General features: G+C 38.5%; 1 long non-coding RNA gene across 1 annotated transcript in view; it reads left to right on the forward strand.

Moving 5' to 3' along the window:
• LOC128635181 (uncharacterized) overlaps positions 1-17,175 on the forward strand; it is a 69,907-nt gene that overhangs the window by 2,756 nt on the left and 49,976 nt on the right. The window lies entirely within an intron of this gene.

Below are 17,175 nucleotides of genomic sequence, written 5' to 3' on the forward strand. Positions count from 1 at the left end.
AAAAAGTTACCATTTCCTCTGAATTCCTAGTGATGTTATGATTTTAGAGGAATAGTTTAGGGCAGCGGTAACCAACCCTGTTCCTGGAGCTCTACCTTCCTGAAGGCTCCAATTGTAATTGTGCCCATCCTGACCATCTAATCATTGCCTTAAATAGTTCTTGATCAACTAAAACAGGTGTGTTTTGATTTTGGTCGGCGATGAAACCTGCAGGAAAGGGAGATGAGGGTTGGTAACTACTGGTTTAGGGAAAAATTAAATTTACAAAATTGTATGTTTTTTATTTATTTAAACTGCTGTAAAATATCTGTATTAATATAATTCCTGTTAAAAAGAAAGCTAGCGTACGTGCTATGTAAAGAATAAAACACTTTGAGGCATGCTGTTATAAGAAAATTAATCAATGACTGGATGTAATGTTGCCCGACTCAAAGCATTTCCAGAATTCTTTCGCTCATGGTATCACTTACAGTACATTATAGCAGCGATAAATATCCGTTCACTGACGTCACCCTATAAACGAGTAGACGTGTTGCTTTGTTTGATTACACGTTTTTAAAATCTGTTTATATTTAGCCTTAGACTATGTTGAGCATCTGTCATGCAATTCTTTGTGAATTAGTTGTTTCTATAGAAACAATAATGTATTAAAATGAGTTCAATCATCAATAAATTTAAATTATAAACATGTGATGTTCCTTATAGTATAGTTCCTTATATAGGACTAGGCTTATTCGATATTGATTTTTCCCTGTTTGTGATTTACCATGAAAAGAAGTTGATAAATGAAAAAGGGATAAATGAGCATTTCCACCATTTCAGGCTTAAGGAAAGTATGGTAAGGCTTAATAATATTAGCAGCTGTGCGGTCTGGAACTGCTGGCCGGCAGTGGCAATTGCGAAAACTCCTTTAAACACTTTAATCAATTTAATTTTTAATTTTATTCTTACATTTTTTAAAATTCTTTCTTCATTCTTTGGCTGAAACCCGGAAGTGACATTTTTGTCTATTTTTGGAACCCCTAATGACTTAAGTGACAAAGTACATACGTGTCTAATGTTAGCTAAGTTGAATTTACATTAGTAGATTTTATTCCATATAAATGGGCTCAAAATATTGTCATTATCACCTCAGTAGAAAGTGAAGGTTAGTTTCAGTGCATCTTTCAAGTGGGAAAATTGAAACATGAGATTGGGGAACCTGCAGGAAGGTAGATGAAGGTTGAAATGTGGTTTGTAAATGAAATTTTACAAATTTGATGTTTGCTTTAAAAAAAAAAATCCTTTTTTCCCAAATTTGCACTGAAATGTAGCTTATCATGCAGTATTCTCACCTCAGTCTTCATTGTTATATGAGAGAAAGCCAGGGCATATTCGTCCGTTTAGACTAAGAATTAAGCTCCATCTACAAAAAAATAAAAGTTGATGTAAGTTTACTAGAACAGACACACTTCTGTAATATCCTCCCCTGGAATATATAAAAAAAAAACCCAAACATAATCATGGATCTAACAAGGAACAAAAGATCTCAAACACACCCCAGTGATACCACCAACAACTTTTAAGTATCCGAGAAAGCTTTCCATCATACAGATGGATCAAAATCTGGAGATCATTGTGCCAGCTGCTTTTGTGTTCAACCATCAGAAAAGTGGAATACAGATTCCAAGCCATGGTTCAGTTTTTACCGCAGAAGTCAAAGCTGTTATTTTGGCACTGGTTCATTTTATAACTTCTCAATGAAATTTCCTAACAACAGACTCACAGTCCCTTCAAAACGAACATCCAGCTTTTGTGGACATTTTAAATGGACTGCAGTCTTTGAAGGCACAGAATTTTAAAGTGATTTATTTTTTTGTTGGGTATCAGGGAATTGTGGAATTCCAGGGAATGAGCGAGCAGATGCTGCTGATAAGGAGGCCTCATCTTCAGAGCTCAAAATATGCCCTATTGCACTTTCAGACCTCAAACCCATTATAAACTCGCATGTCCTTTAAAAAGGCAAACTGATTGGGATCAATGTAGTACAAATAAACTTCACGAAATCAACCTAGTTGTTGGTAGAAAATGGCGTTTTTATGTGGATCATCGCTGGGACCGTATCATCTACTCAAGTTTCTGTTAACGGATGAAGATCGTCCTTTGCACCCCTTATATCAAAGTCCAATATCTCAGAGGCAGATTTTAATTTACTGTGCTGATTTCAACTTCTCTAGGACCCCTTTTTATTCTGTTGATTCATATGAAAAGATTTTTAATGGAGTGAGGCCGGATTTAGTTTTAGAATGTTTATCGACGATAAACTCTTGTACATTCTTCATATTTTGCTGCATTTGAACCGGTTTCCAGACATGAAAATAACCAATTTGCACTGAACTTATGAGGCTAAAGTAGTTAACAAGTAATGACAAAGTCACCAAAAAAAGCACATAGAGCAAAACTAAATATACCAATTTCAGCTCTCGAACACATCTTGCTGATTGATTCCATTCATGGTAAATGTAGATGCAGTATACATTCTATTTTTTTTTGCCTGGACCATTCCTTTAAGTTCAGTAGACCATGCTGAAAGCCATTATATTGCCTCCATCTCTGAAATAGTAGCAGCTATAAAAGATGAATACACTGCAGCAAACCTCCACTGAGTGATTTGCACACCATTTGCAGAGTGTTAGAGTGTTAGATACAATATCCTAAAACAGTGTATTTTTTTTAGTGTGGAGAACAGTTGGCCAGAAGGCAGGCCTCAGTAGAACGGAGCCCTTTGGGCCTCTTTTTCCAGCCTTTCATGTGATGACTGGCGAGGTGAAAAAGTCTTTGGCAGTGCGTTTGTAGGCATTAGAGCATGTGTTTCCCACAGCCAGCCAGCAATGAATATTTCACCCAGCAGGAAGTCAGTGCCCCGGTCACACACCCTTTATTGACTACTTTGATAAATGGTGCATGAGATTTCTTTGAACTGCTGTAAAATATCTGTATTAATGTAATTCCTGTAAAAAAAAAAAAGTTCAAAAAAAAAGAAAGCTAGTGTACGTGCTATGTAAAGAATAAAACACTTTGAGGCATGCAGTTATAAGAAAATTCATCAATGACTGGATGTAATGTTGCCCGACTCAAAGCATTTCCAGAAGTGTTTCGCTCCTGGTATCACTTACAGTACATTATAGCAGCGATAAATATCCGTTCACTGACATTACACGTTTTTAAAATCTGTTTATTTTTAGCCTTGGACCATGTGGAGCATCCACCATGCAATTCCTTGTGAATTAGTTGTTACTGTAGAAACAATAATGTATTAAGATGAGTGAAATCATAAATAAATAATATAAAAATGTGATGTTCCTTATAGTGGACCAGGCTTATTCGATATTGATTTTTCCCTGTTTGTGATTTACCATGAAAAGAAATTGATAAATGAAAAAGGGATAAATGAGCATTTCCACCATTTCAGGCTTAAGGAAAGTATGGTAAGGCTTAATAATATTAGCAGCTGTGCGGTCTGGAACTGCTGGCTGGCAGTGGCAATTGTGAAAACTCCTTTAAACACTTTAATCAATTTAATCGAGTATTAAACACTTGATTGTAAGCTTATTCATTCTTTTTAGGCTTTATTCTTTCTTCATTCTTTGGCTGAAAACCGGAAGTGCCATTTTTGTCTATTTTTGCCCCACATTTTTTAGTGGCATCCCTAATAAATACAGTTAAGTGACAAAAAGTATCCATCCATCCATCCATCTTCTAACGCTTACTCCTTCTTCAGGGTCGCGGGGGAACCTGGAGCCTATCCCAGGGAGCATCGGGCACAGGGCGGGGTACACCCTGGACGGGGTGCCAGTCCATCGCAGGGCGGTACACCCTGGACAGGGTGCCAGTCCATCGTAGGGCACAATCACATACACACTCACACACCCTTCATACACTACGGACACTTTAGACACACCAATCAGCCTACCATGCATGTCTTTGGACTGGGGGAGGAAACCGGAGTACCCAGAGGAAATCCACGCAGCACAGGGAGAACATGCAAACTCTGGAATCGAACCCCGGACCCTGGAGGTGTGAGACGAATATATTTCCATATAAATGGGTTAGTGAAAATGGAGATAGATTTGAGATTGGGGAAGGAGGCGGGTCTTCCAGGCGGTGTCAGTTAATACGGGAGTGTTCAAAACACATCCGCAGGTCATTCCACATTAATATGTCGGATGGCTTATTGCAGTATTTTTGAGTGGTAACTAGTACTAGTGTACTCCGATGCTAACTTGTAGACCTCGGTTGCTTTAAATTATATATTTTAATGTTTGGACACTTTGAGACCTTAAAAAACTGGGGAACTGCTTCCCCAGTATGTGGTCCGTGACCCAGCAGGATAAGCGGTATAGAAAGTGGATGGATGGATGTTCACAAATTGGTGTGGAATAAGGGGATTAAAACGCTTCAGAATTTACTGTTATTGGAAAACAATCAACTTTGGAGCCTTGTGTCCTCTATTTAGGACATGGACCTGAACCTGGTCACCCTTGTATTAAAATGTAATGGACTGAAAACTTGAACTGTTTCAGTCTAAAAATATATGTAAAACTGTTTTTTTTTTTTTTTAAAACACATTTTGACACCTCCACTTTTTAGAAAACTTAAATATATTTACCCAAAATGATGCAGGAATGTTTTCATTAAGGTTCTAAACAGTAAAGTGGTCCGTCTGCCTAAAAGTATTTTAATTGCTAGCTTGCTAGCTAAGTGTGCTAGGTCTTAGATAGCGAGCTAGCAATCGACTAGCTAGGTCTGTCAAATTAGCCGCACTGATGGCAGTAGACAAAGTCGTAGCATTCACATGCTAACGTAACCGACAAAACAGATCTGGTTTGTAAAATGATGCGAATGAAATTCACCTCAGGAATTGAGACTAGAAAGGCTGGTGTGGGTGAACGAAGCGATTGCTTATTTTCTGTCGTAAAGCTTAGTCTTGGATAAAGTGTCACTAATGATGTTTTCCATACATAGACATGTTAGACATGTAAAGATGGGTGGGGTGTTTGCCATTAAAACATTTAAATAAAGCCTATTATTATTAATCATGAAATCAATGCTAGACTGGATATAGCCTGTGAATCTGTAGGTTATGAATAAAAGCTGCTATAAAGATAGATGTTTATTTATTTTATGCTCATATTTATTCTTTTAAAAATGTTTTTTTATTGCTTGTTAAATTAAATTCAAACTAAAATCTGTATCAGTTCCTGTTAGACCATCTGCATGTTGGTGTCCTTCAGTGGAACATGAATGGTATCTTCTGACTTTTTGCTTTAAGCATACTGGGGGGGGGCTATTATAATTTCCACAGTTTCATCAAAATGTCACTATGTGAAGGATTTTCCTAGGCTGCTACACATTTGTTACAAGTTTTAGCACCCCTGACTTTATTGTCTATGGCTGTTCCACAATATACAGTGTCTCTATGCATGATTTAAAACAAACTTGTTGCTGTTTTTAAATGCAAGTTTTAGACTTGAGGATTCATTATGCTCACTTAAACAATTGGAGTACGTTTGCGTAAGTAAGTATTTAGACTCTGAACTGTAGAAGCTTCCATTGACCAATCCACATGCCATGTTGGCGTTGTGACAGGGCCTGTGTCAGGGCCTGTTTCTGTGAAATTAGATGCTTATTGACCACATTGGAAACACAATAAATAAAACTTTCTCAATTAGGAAGGTGTACATTGTCCATTTTGCTTGTAAGAAATTAGTTTTTTTTTCTTTCTTCATTATTTATCTAATGGTGCAGCTGGATAGGATGTTATGAATAGACATGGCTTATGCGCTTGATACGCCTGTTCTTGGCGTTCATCACCATTCTCTCTTTCTCTCTCTCAGTAAATGTGGAATGAACAGTTGCTGTTTCCTGTTACAAATGCACTTAATCTGCTATTTTAAATTACAGAAAATAAGCCACTGGAGTCAGAACAACATTCTGCAATAGTCTGTGATACAAATCGCCATGTCTAGACGATGATTATTTGACCGGGCCCTAAAAACAGAAAAATCAATCGAGATCCAAGGGATTTATAATGGACCAATTACTGCGTGTAAGTTTGTCAATGCTGTGTCTCAGAGGACAGATGCTAAAGGCCACTTGGATGCATCCTTTGGTGCTCGCTTTCTTTATCTACACGTTTTCCATCTGCTACACAGGCGGTTACGCCTGTGCACTAAAGGAGAGCGTGTTTCATTTTATTTCATACTGCAAAAAAAAAGTTACAAGATTGTTGCCATCCCTACAATATTTCAAATAGTCATCCTTTTGATTTTCTAATAGCTTTCAGTCTCCTATTTTTTATTATTATTATTATTATTTTAACTATTTGAGAGTTTTGAACCAAATATGAGATTTGTCATCTATTACCCTTAAGCACTGTAGCTAAACCATGATTTAACATATACTGCCATGAAGTAAGAGTAAAATGGTCGCATTATAGTTCTAAGTTTCACAGCCATAGTTACATAAACCACATTGTATAATTTTTTTGTGAGGGATGCTCTTAATCCTGATCTGAACATTTCTATTAAGTGTTAGTATCCTACAGCTCTACAAGTTCTACGCAGCTGTGTGAAATATTCGGTTAAAGACCATCAGTACTATCATGACATGCAGACTTCGACTTTCTTGTCCAAAGTAGCAGAACTTTATTAGGGGACATTACAGAACATGTGAAAGTCACTGTAATATTCTATCTATAATCTCTCGACTAATGCTGTTTGAATTCTTAGCAACTTCATTAGTCATTTGTGGTGAGGCGTTTCTTCACATTAGGCTCTTGATTACCTCCCATCCTTCATCAGCTTTGCTTTCCGTTGCGGGCCACGGATGAAAAATGTGTTAATATTGAAAGACATAAATCAAAGCTCATTGAGCAGGTGCCCACCTTTGACCAGAAAAAGAAGTGAGACAGGTGAGAGAGAGAGAGAGAGAGAGCAAGAGAGAGGCAGAGTTGTGATGGATTGACAAATCGATCGACAGCTAAAAACCTGCCTCGAAATACACATTGTTTATTCATAATACATTCATTTAGAGATTTCCTTCGAGAAAAGAGCGCAGCAACAAAGACTGTAAACACTATAAACAATAAGCTCTTCTCATACCATGTTAAAATGGTGTTTAAATCCTCTGTAGATATTTATTTCCGTCATTTATTCACAGAAAATCCACCTGCTTTTGCACCTTATTTGTAGCCCTTGTAACTGCTCTATCATTATCACTATTATTATTTTTATTGAGTTGTTTTTCAAAAGGTAATTCACTAAAGAGCTCGAGAATCCTTGCCTTTACTGAAATATCTCAGAAATTAGAGCATCTTTTCAAATCTCTCCCCCGAGAGCCGTAGATCGAACCCGACTCAGTCGGGATGCGCGTGTGATCACCTGCAAAGTGTGAGAAATTTAATAAGCTAGCTTTACGAGTCTTTGCTTTAAAGGCATTATTCAGTGGTGGGGGGTCCAATCAGAAGGGTTGATTAATGCACTGCCGAGCACACTTCCTCACTCCTTTTCTCCCCTTTATACCTCGCATTCATCAATTATTGCACCTCGTATTAGAGCAGCCCATCTCCGCAGCTGCAATGTTGTTAGTGTGCAGCAACCAGGTAACAGGAAAAACATTCCACACGGATAAAACTGAGAATCGAGGTAAGCAAAGCAGGGAGATGATAATGACGATGATGATGATGATGACGATGATGATGATGATGATGATGATTATGGGTCAGCGTTTAGGAACCTAGAGAATTAAGATCGCATGGAAAATATAGTTTATTATACCACAGTGCCGTTGAATTCTCAATTCTGATTGGACACGTGTTTGTACCAGCAAGATAAATCACAGGTTTATATTAAAGCTCTCATTTTAATATGTTATTGTTTCTATAGTAACCGCCAGGGGTTAAATTGGAGATGGAGCATGGATCCCTACATTTGGTTTATGTGAATAATAATAACATACTAAATTGAATTGTACTGTTCCCCCATTGTTGGGACCAATGAATGAAGTAACAAACAGAATTGTATGATTATTGATAAATTATCACTGTGTGTTATTAAAGCCACTCGAGGGAACGAGTTGCAGTGATTTTTATCACGGGTAGGGGTGTTCTTAGTCACAACGTGAAGCGGAGTGCCTGAATCCCTCTTCACTTTGGTTGCTAAGCAACGGGCGAAGATTAGGCTTTTCTATGGACAAAACAATTTGTTTTGGATGAAGTGAATCCATATCGATGATTTTACAACCGAATGCAAGATTTTAGAACCAAATCTATCTGTTTTATAATTAACATTTATCAACAAAAACTCTGGCGCTTTGTAAGAATCAAACTTAAGACTTTCCTTTCAGGTTTCTGGCCCAGCGAAAGCCTTCTATTAAGAAAATAAAAGAGTCTTGGAGAGAGATTGATTGTTTATAGTCGCTATAGTGCAAATCATAGCACAGACCTATTTCACTGAAATTCAACAACAAACAAACGAAAACATAGTGTAGTGTCCTTTAACAAAGAAAACACTCTTTTCCCTGTCGCAAGTGCACACCTTTTGTACCTTTTGTCTGTATCTTTTACTGTATACACTAATTATGGTTCATTTTATGTACCTTAAATCATAAAGGTAGACTATATCCGTTTTTCCAGGTGAAACATACATATTAAAGGTACAAAAGCTGAACCCCTTACCACTCCAGATACCACTCCACATACCACTCCAGATACCACTCCAGCGACAAAGATGCAAGGAAAGGTACCGATTATTTTTCCTGAGAGTGCATGGTTTACACCGGCCTGTAGAATTATTTCTTATTTGTCACTGTAGCTTTGGTTGCGACACAAGACAAGTCCACGGCCGCAAATGAAAACCGACCATCTGTGCCATGTTAGTTCATGTCCATGGTTTCTATTATTCCTTTCATTCTAAAACATGTGCAGATGTTTTTTTACTACTTAAAATTGCATATAGGTAAGGTAAAAAACAGTATACCTGGGGGAAAAAAGAAAGAAATGATAATATTCATGTTGATGGCCATGCATAAAGATCCAGTGAGATGTTGCATTGAGAAAGGCAAACAGTCTACAGACAGCGACAGCAATCAGGATAATGTTTTATGTCAAATTGCAGTCTCAAAGGATTTGGAAGTGATTTACATCTTCTATTTCCCCAAAGAACAGCCTCAAATTGACTGTAGATAAGTGTGAACACGGTGCACGAAAGGGTTATGGTAAAAATAAATAAAAATCTTGTCTGTAGACTTTTAGTATAGTCTTAATATTCCATTTGGTATCAATTTAATGATCATGTATCCAACAGTGCTACACAATCCCAGTGTCCTAACTAGTATATCTCGTATTAAGTATATCAGAACGTTGTCACAAGTCACAACAATGTGATTCATAATAAAGAAAGCATCAATCCATGAACTTGAAAAACTTCAGCGTCTAACTTCAAAGTCTAATCTAATACCTACTTCGTGATGTCTTGAGGACACAATATCGCTGAATGTCTAAGGAATTTGATAACACAACACCTAGGTCCTGCTGTAAGTATTGTATTTTATTTTAATTAACACATTTATCATTCATCGTGTTTTAGTAATAATGCTGAAATCCCTAATGATTAAGGGTTCAATGCAGAAGGAATGAAGAAACCGATAAGAAACTGCAAAGGGTGTTCCTTTATATATAGACAGCAACACGTCCTGGGAAATGACGCATTCAGGCGCTTCTTATCTTCACCGGTTACAGCGAGGCTTAAGGATGTGATTGCACAGTGATTGCATTTCAGTGTGGCACTACTGCAATGCACCGACGAGCGTGAAATGCAGAGCAACAGGGAATTGCATTCACTTCTGACACGAAGTCAGCATTAATTTCTCAAAAAGCAATCCCCTGATTGTTTTATTTTTTTCGCTCTAGATGTAAGCGCAATGCAATAAAGGTTTTGCTTTTCAGTGTGGCATATTGTCCGCATATCACAAATGAAAAGCAATACTGTCTGTGTATTGTATTTCATGGTTTTCCCCCCAGTGCAATTGCTTTTCCATCTAGCACGGAATCTGCCACGAAGAAATTTTTTTTTTTTTTTACCAATTCAGCCTACATGGATAGACCGGGTATCTTTTAGCAGAGGGTAATAGTTCATATTCACCATGGAGAGTGTGGGAAGGATCAGACAGAATTTTGTTGGCTTGCCTGAGAATTGATTGCTCACATAAGGATGGGGTTTTTCTTTCCCATGACATTCATGGCAATTTGCACCAGGCGGAGGAGATTTGGATTTAACTGTACTGTCAGATTACCACACCAAGTTGATATTCCATATCAAATAATCATGCTAGCAGAATGGAAATGTTATTTTCTGGTTCACGGAGTCTGAGTTCATGTAAAAGTACAGCAACCAGGAATACAGATCAGCTGAGAGTTATGCATAATGATGATGATGCAGGAAGAGAATTAGTTTGTCATTCTCAAATGTTTTTGCAAAAAGTACATACAGCAGTTAGTCATCTTATGTGTGTGTGTGTATATATTATATATATATATATATATATATATATATATATATATATATATATACACACACACACACACACACACACACACACACAGTGCTATGAAAAAGTATTTGCCCCATCCAGATTTATTCAGTTGTAGATATTCAGATAAAATACAACATAAAACAAAGGCAACGTGAGTAAATACACAACAGTTTTTATTTATTTTTTTTAAATTGAAGTTAAAAAAAAAAAGAAAGAAAAGTGATTTCACATCTATCACCCCAATGTAAAAAAATTATTTCCCCTTTAAATTTAAAATCTGGTTGTGACACCTTTAGCAGCAATAACTGCAACTAGACGCTTCTGATAATTGGAGTTCAGTCTTTCACAGTACTGTGGTTGGAATTGTGGCTCACTCTTGTTTGCAGAAGTGCTTTTGTTCACCCACACTGGAGGGTTTTCGTGCATGACCTGCCCATTAAAGGTCCTGCCACAGCATCATAAATTGGTTCAAGTCAGGAGATTGACTAGGCCACTCCAAAACATCCATTTAGCTTTTTTTGAACCATTCAGAGGTGGACTTACTCCTAGGCTTATATCATTGCTTTGCTGCATAATCCAGTTGCTCTTGAGTTTCCACTTATGAACTGAAGACCTCCTTTTCCCTTTCTCCTTTTTTTCTGGTAAAGAACAGAATTCATCTTTTTCTCAATTAATACAAGTTGCCCAGGCCCTGAAGCAGCAAAGCATCCCCACACTATTACATCCCCACCACCATGCTTGACTGTAGGTATGATGTTCTTTTTAAGGAATTCAGTGTTTGGTTTACTCCAGATGTAACGGAACTCCTGTCTTCCAAACAGTTCCACTTTCGACTCATCAGTCCACAGAACATTCTCCCAAAAGGTTTGAGGATCACCAAGGTGTGTTTTGTCAAAATTCGGATGAGCCTTAATGTTCTTCTGGCTTAACAGTGGTTTTCACTTCTACATGGATGCCATTTTTGCCCAGTGTGTTTCTGATAGTGGAGTCATGAACAGTGACCTTTATTGATGCAAGTGCAAGGTCCTTTGATGTTGTACTTGGCTCTTTTGTGACTGGCTGGATGAGTTGTTGCTGTGCTCTTGCAGTTTTTCCATTTGGAGATAACGGCTGTCACTGTGGTTCTTTGGAGTCCCAGAGCCTTTGAAATAGCTTTGTAACTCTTCCCAGACTGATGTATTTCAATCACTTTCTTCCTCATCATTTCTGGAATTTCTTTCAACTTTGGCACAGTGTGTTACTGAGTAAGACCATTTAACCAACTTCATGCTGTTCAAAAATTTCTATTTAAGTGTTGATTTGATTGAACAGGGTTTGCAGTAATCAGACCTGGGTGTGTCTAGTCCAGCTGAACCCCATCATGAGTGTAGTTTCATAGATTTGTGGAATTAGTAACTACGGGCGCAAATACATTTTCACACAGGTCCAGTTGGTATTGGCTAACATTGTGTTTACTCTGGTTGCCTTTGTTTTATCTTGGATTTTGTTTTAATTTCTGAAACAATTTAGTATGAGATGTACACAAAAACAGAAGCAAATACTTTTTCACAGCACTGTATATACAGTCATGGCCAAAATTATGGTCACCCCTGCATTTCTTTTAGACAATGCACTACTTCTCCCAGAAAATTGCTGCTATTACAAATGCTTTGTTATTCACATGTTTATTTCTTTTGTTTGCATTGGGACAGCACAAAAAAGCAGAGAAGAAAAGCCCAATCTGAGACATTCTACACACAGAACTCCAAAAATTGACTGGACAAAATTTTTGGCACCCTCAACTTAATATTTGGTAGCACACCCTTTGGGAAAAAGGAACTGGAATCAATCGCTTCCTGTAACCACCAGTGAGCTTCTTACATCTCCCTACTGGAAGTTTGGACCACTCTTCTTTTGCCAACTGCTCCAGGTCTTTCGGATTTGAAGGGTTCCTTCTCCCAACTGCTGTTTTGAGATCTCTCCACAGGTGCTCTATGGGATTTAGATCTGGACTCATTGCTGGCCACTTCAGAACTGTCCAGCACATTGTCTTAAACCATTTTTGGGTGCTTTGGGTGTCCTGCTGTAAGACCCATGACCTTTGACGGCCCTACATCATGCCCCAGAATTATTTGATAGTCTTCAGAAGCAGCAAAGCAACCCCAAAACATCAGTGAACCTTCACCATGTTTGACTGTAGGGACTGTGTTCTTTACTTTGAAGGCCTCATTTCATTTTCTGAAAACTGCAGAATGATGTGCTTTACCAAAAATCTCTATTTTAGTCTCATCTGTCCACAGGACATTCTCCCAGAAGGATTTTGGCTTCCCCAGGTAAGTTTTTGGCAAACTCCAATCTGGCTTTTTTTAAATGTTTTTGTGTCAGCAGCGGAGTCCTCCTGCATCTACCATAGCATCCCTTTTCATTCAGGTGGCGATGGATAGTGCGAGCTGACACTGTTGTACCCTATGTCTGCAGGTCAGCTTGAATTTATTTGGAAGTTGATCAAGGTTCTTTGCCCACTATTCGAATAATCCTTTATTTTATTTATATATATCTGACCTATCGAGGCATGGACTCCATAAGACCTTTTAAGGTGTGCTATGGTATCTGGCACCAAGACATTAGCATCAGATCCTTTAAATCCGGTAAGTCGCGAGGTGGTGATATGGAGGCCAAGTCAACACCTTGAACTCTTTGTCATGTTCCTCAGACAATTCCCTAATGTCACTGACATTAGGAAATACCGTTGCCATGAAGAGGTGTACTTGGTCTGCAGAAATGTTTAGGTAGGTGGTACGTGTCAAAGTAACATCCAAATGAATACCAGGACCCAAGGTTTCCCAGCAGAATATCGCACAGAGCATCACACTGCCTTCGCCAGTTTTTCTTCTTCAAATAGTGCATCCTGGTTCCATCTCTTCCCTAGGTAAGCGGCACACACTCACCCTGCCGTCCACATGTTGAAAAAGAAAATGTGATTCATCAGACCAGGCCACCTTCTTCCATTGCTCCATGGTCCAGTTCTGATGCTCACAGGTCCATTATAGGCGGTGGACAGGGGTCAGCATGGGCATTCTGACAGGTCTGTGGCTACGTAGCCCCATATGCAGCAAGTTGTGATGCACTGTGTGTTCTGACTCCTTTCTATCATAGCCAACATTAACTTTTTCAGCAGTTTGTGCTACAGTAACTCTTCTATGGGATCGGACCAGATGGGCTAGCCTTTGCTCCCCATGCGCATCATGAGCCTTGAGTGCCCTTGACCCTTTTGCCAGTTCACTGGTTGTCCTTCTTTGGACCACTTTTTGTGGTACTAACCACTGCATACTGGAAACACTCCACAAGACCTGCTGTTTTGGAGATTCAGTTGTCTAACTATCACAATTTGGCCCCTGTCAAAGTTGCTCAGATCCTTATGCTTGCCCATTTTTCTGCTTCCAACAATTCAACTTTGAAAACCGACTGTTCACTTGCTGAGTTCACTTGCTTGCAGAGTTTTTCATGGTTGTTCAGTGAACCATAAACAATTATTGCACATGCACCTGTGGAACAGTCCTTAAGACACAACAGTTTACAGGCCGTAGGCAATTAAGGTCAAAGTTACAATAATTTAGGACACTAAAGAGACCTTTCTACTGACTCTGAAAAACACCAGAAGAAAGATAGCTAGGGTTCCTGCTCACCTGCGTGAACATGCCATAGACCTGCTGCAGAAAGGCATGATGACTGCAGATGTGGCCAAATCAATAAACTGCAATGTCTGTAAGTAATGTATGTAAGACAGTGCTACAGGGAGACAGGAAGGACAGCTGATCGTCCTGCAGTGGAAAATTACATGCAATGATGTGTCCCCCAGACGTGATGGAGAACTTGCAAATGCCTTGATGGAAGAGTGGAGTAACATCTCACAGCAAGAACTGACAAATCTGGTGCAGTCCAGGAGGATGAGATGCACTGTAGTACTTAAAGCAGCTGAAGATACTGACTGTTACTTTTAATATTGACCCCCCCTTTGTTCAGGGACTCATTATTCAATTTCTGTTCATCAAATGTCTGTGAAACTTGTTCAGTTTATGTCTCAGTTGTTGAATGTTTTTATGTTAATACAAATATTTACACGTTAAGAAATTTGCTGGAAATAAAAGCAGTTGAATGTGAGTGGACTTTTCTTTTTTTGCTGAGTTTATATCCCACCTATTGACAGGCGAGATAATCAATGTTATTCACTTCACCTGTCAGTGGTTTTCAAGTTATGACTGATTGGTGTATATGCATGCATGTATGTATAATTTTTACATAACCATACCTAAGCAAGTCGTGTAACTAAGTGTTGCACTAGACATGGTTCAGTTTCATTGCACTGTTCAAGCTTCAGTGAGTATATACTGTACATTATATACAGTATGTGGATTACTGTATATTGTCCCTCTCTCCTACGTGTGAAATTTCCATATAGCACAATGCAGAGGGAGCGAGTGAAAGTAAGAGTGAGAGTGTGTGAAAGGGTTTGGGCGATTGGTCATTGTCCCACATCTTCATTAGTATGCTGGGAGCTTTGTCGGTATGATGGCTGCTGACTTGGTTGGATGCACTCTCTCCATCTCTGGTAAATGAGTATAATTATTTTTGGAGCTGCGGGCAACTCATGCATGTTTTATCCCCCCCATCTGGACAGAGCCTGCACGCCGTACAATGGTGATAAAAGATGTTTCACAATCCTTCACGTCAAGGATGTGTGGGAACGTAGATGATGTGGACACGGCCAGACCCCTCAGGCCCCTCAGTGCTGGAATGAAGGCGTCCACCCTTGCCAGGCATTACAGATTCCTGCATACACTCCTGTGAAAAAAGGATTGCATGCCTGCGGTATTCATAGTTATGTGTATGCCACATTATAAAGAGCGCTAATTTTAGCTCACCTAGCCTACTTATATGCCATAGCTGTGCATGCTTCTTTGAATTATTATGCTGAATTGAATTGTTGAGTGATAACAGTTGCTATGTTTGATTTATAACAATAGAGGAGCATGCAGCAATTATCTTATGAATGTGTATAAAAGTGCTTGGCTTGCAATACTTTTCAGGGGAGTCTTTTTTTTTTTTCCTCGCTAACATGAGGGCCATTGTTAGTGCATGTTTAGTTGTTTTATTTTTTTAACAGTAACTAATTATCTGTGAACTAATAAAAGGAGCTCAAGGCACAGGGAAAATAAATGTAAGAAGGGATTTCTTTGTCTAGCTTGGCTTCAACTTTGGATTTGGCGAAACGTAGGCTTGTTTGTGTGCTGTGTGGCTCCAGAGAGCGAGGAGTAGTTTCTAGCCATGGCAGCTTTTATTACGTTCATGTGGCACACTTTCCCCCATGGGCTCCATTTGCAGCGGTGAGGAAGCGATGAAAAGACTTTATACAGATTCCACATATGTGGCATGTTTGTATAGCAAAACGTCTTAAATGGCATCAGGGAGAGATGTGGTCATATGTTGGTCTATATCTCCTCTGCCAAACAGTAGAGTGCACTTAATGCAGTATGTTGGCGGCTTTAACGTGTATGCCAAACACATGCAGAAATATAAAAAAAAAAACAGTTTGTGTGTGTCTTTAACTCCCAGGTACTAGATAAGACAGTCTGATATCGGCTAAAGTCAAGTCGGACTGTTGTATTGATTGTCCACGCCTCAACACTTTCGAATAGTCTTTCCTGTGATACTAGATTAGCAGATTCAGCGAGCAGCTTATTATTTTTTTTTTCCAATCCTGCTTTTAATACCTATTAGTTGTGGTAATAATATACTCCATTCGATTGAATTTGATTTTCAGAATATTTTAAACAAAATGTTATTGACGAAAAATTATGGCAAAAAAGACTACATCTTTGTCTGGGTAAAACAAATAAATCAAAAATTGCTACTAGTAAATAAATACATTTATAAATTCTGACTGACCCGGGAAAAATGAGCGAATGAAACATAAGGAGCTCTGTAGTAGCACCTGAGACATCATTTTAACTGGAACAGCGCTCCAAAGTCGGTTAAAATGCCCAACTTCCATGGGCTCTTTCTCAGACATTGTCGATTGCAGAGGTGCAGGGCTGGAGTCTTTTTTATTATTATTTATTTAATTAATTTTCCAAACATTTAAAAAAAATTTATTTAATTTTTATTATTCCCCACAATATCAAATTAACATCAGCAGTATCACCTAGCTTAACAAAGATCTCTTCAAAATACAGGGTGTTCAAACCCTAAAGGAAAAGAAAAAGTAAAAAAAGAAATAAATAAGTAAAATAAGATGGATAAAAGTAGAGTCACACTGATTTTGAACATCCTTTACGTATGGAGTTAAAAAGAGGTTGAGCGCAGTCTGGTGTGCATGTAGTCCCAGGGGGAAGATTATATTGACCAGAATTCCTCAGATTCTTGATGTTTGTCGTAGGTGAGCATGTGGTAACCATGTAGCAATCTGTGATCTCCACATTTTGAGACATGGAGCCTGTGATGCAGACCAAAGTAACAAAATGCATTTTTTGGCTAGATAAACCAGAACAATGAATTACTGCTTTGCATCTTTTTTAACCAAAATGTTCACATTAAGATTCAAGAGACACAAGGCTGGGGTCATGT

The sequence above is a fragment of the Ictalurus punctatus genome, chromosome 16 (assembly GCF_001660625.3).
Source record: "Ictalurus punctatus breed USDA103 chromosome 16, Coco_2.0, whole genome shotgun sequence".
In the NCBI taxonomy this organism is placed as follows: Eukaryota; Metazoa; Chordata; class Actinopteri; order Siluriformes; family Ictaluridae; genus Ictalurus; species Ictalurus punctatus.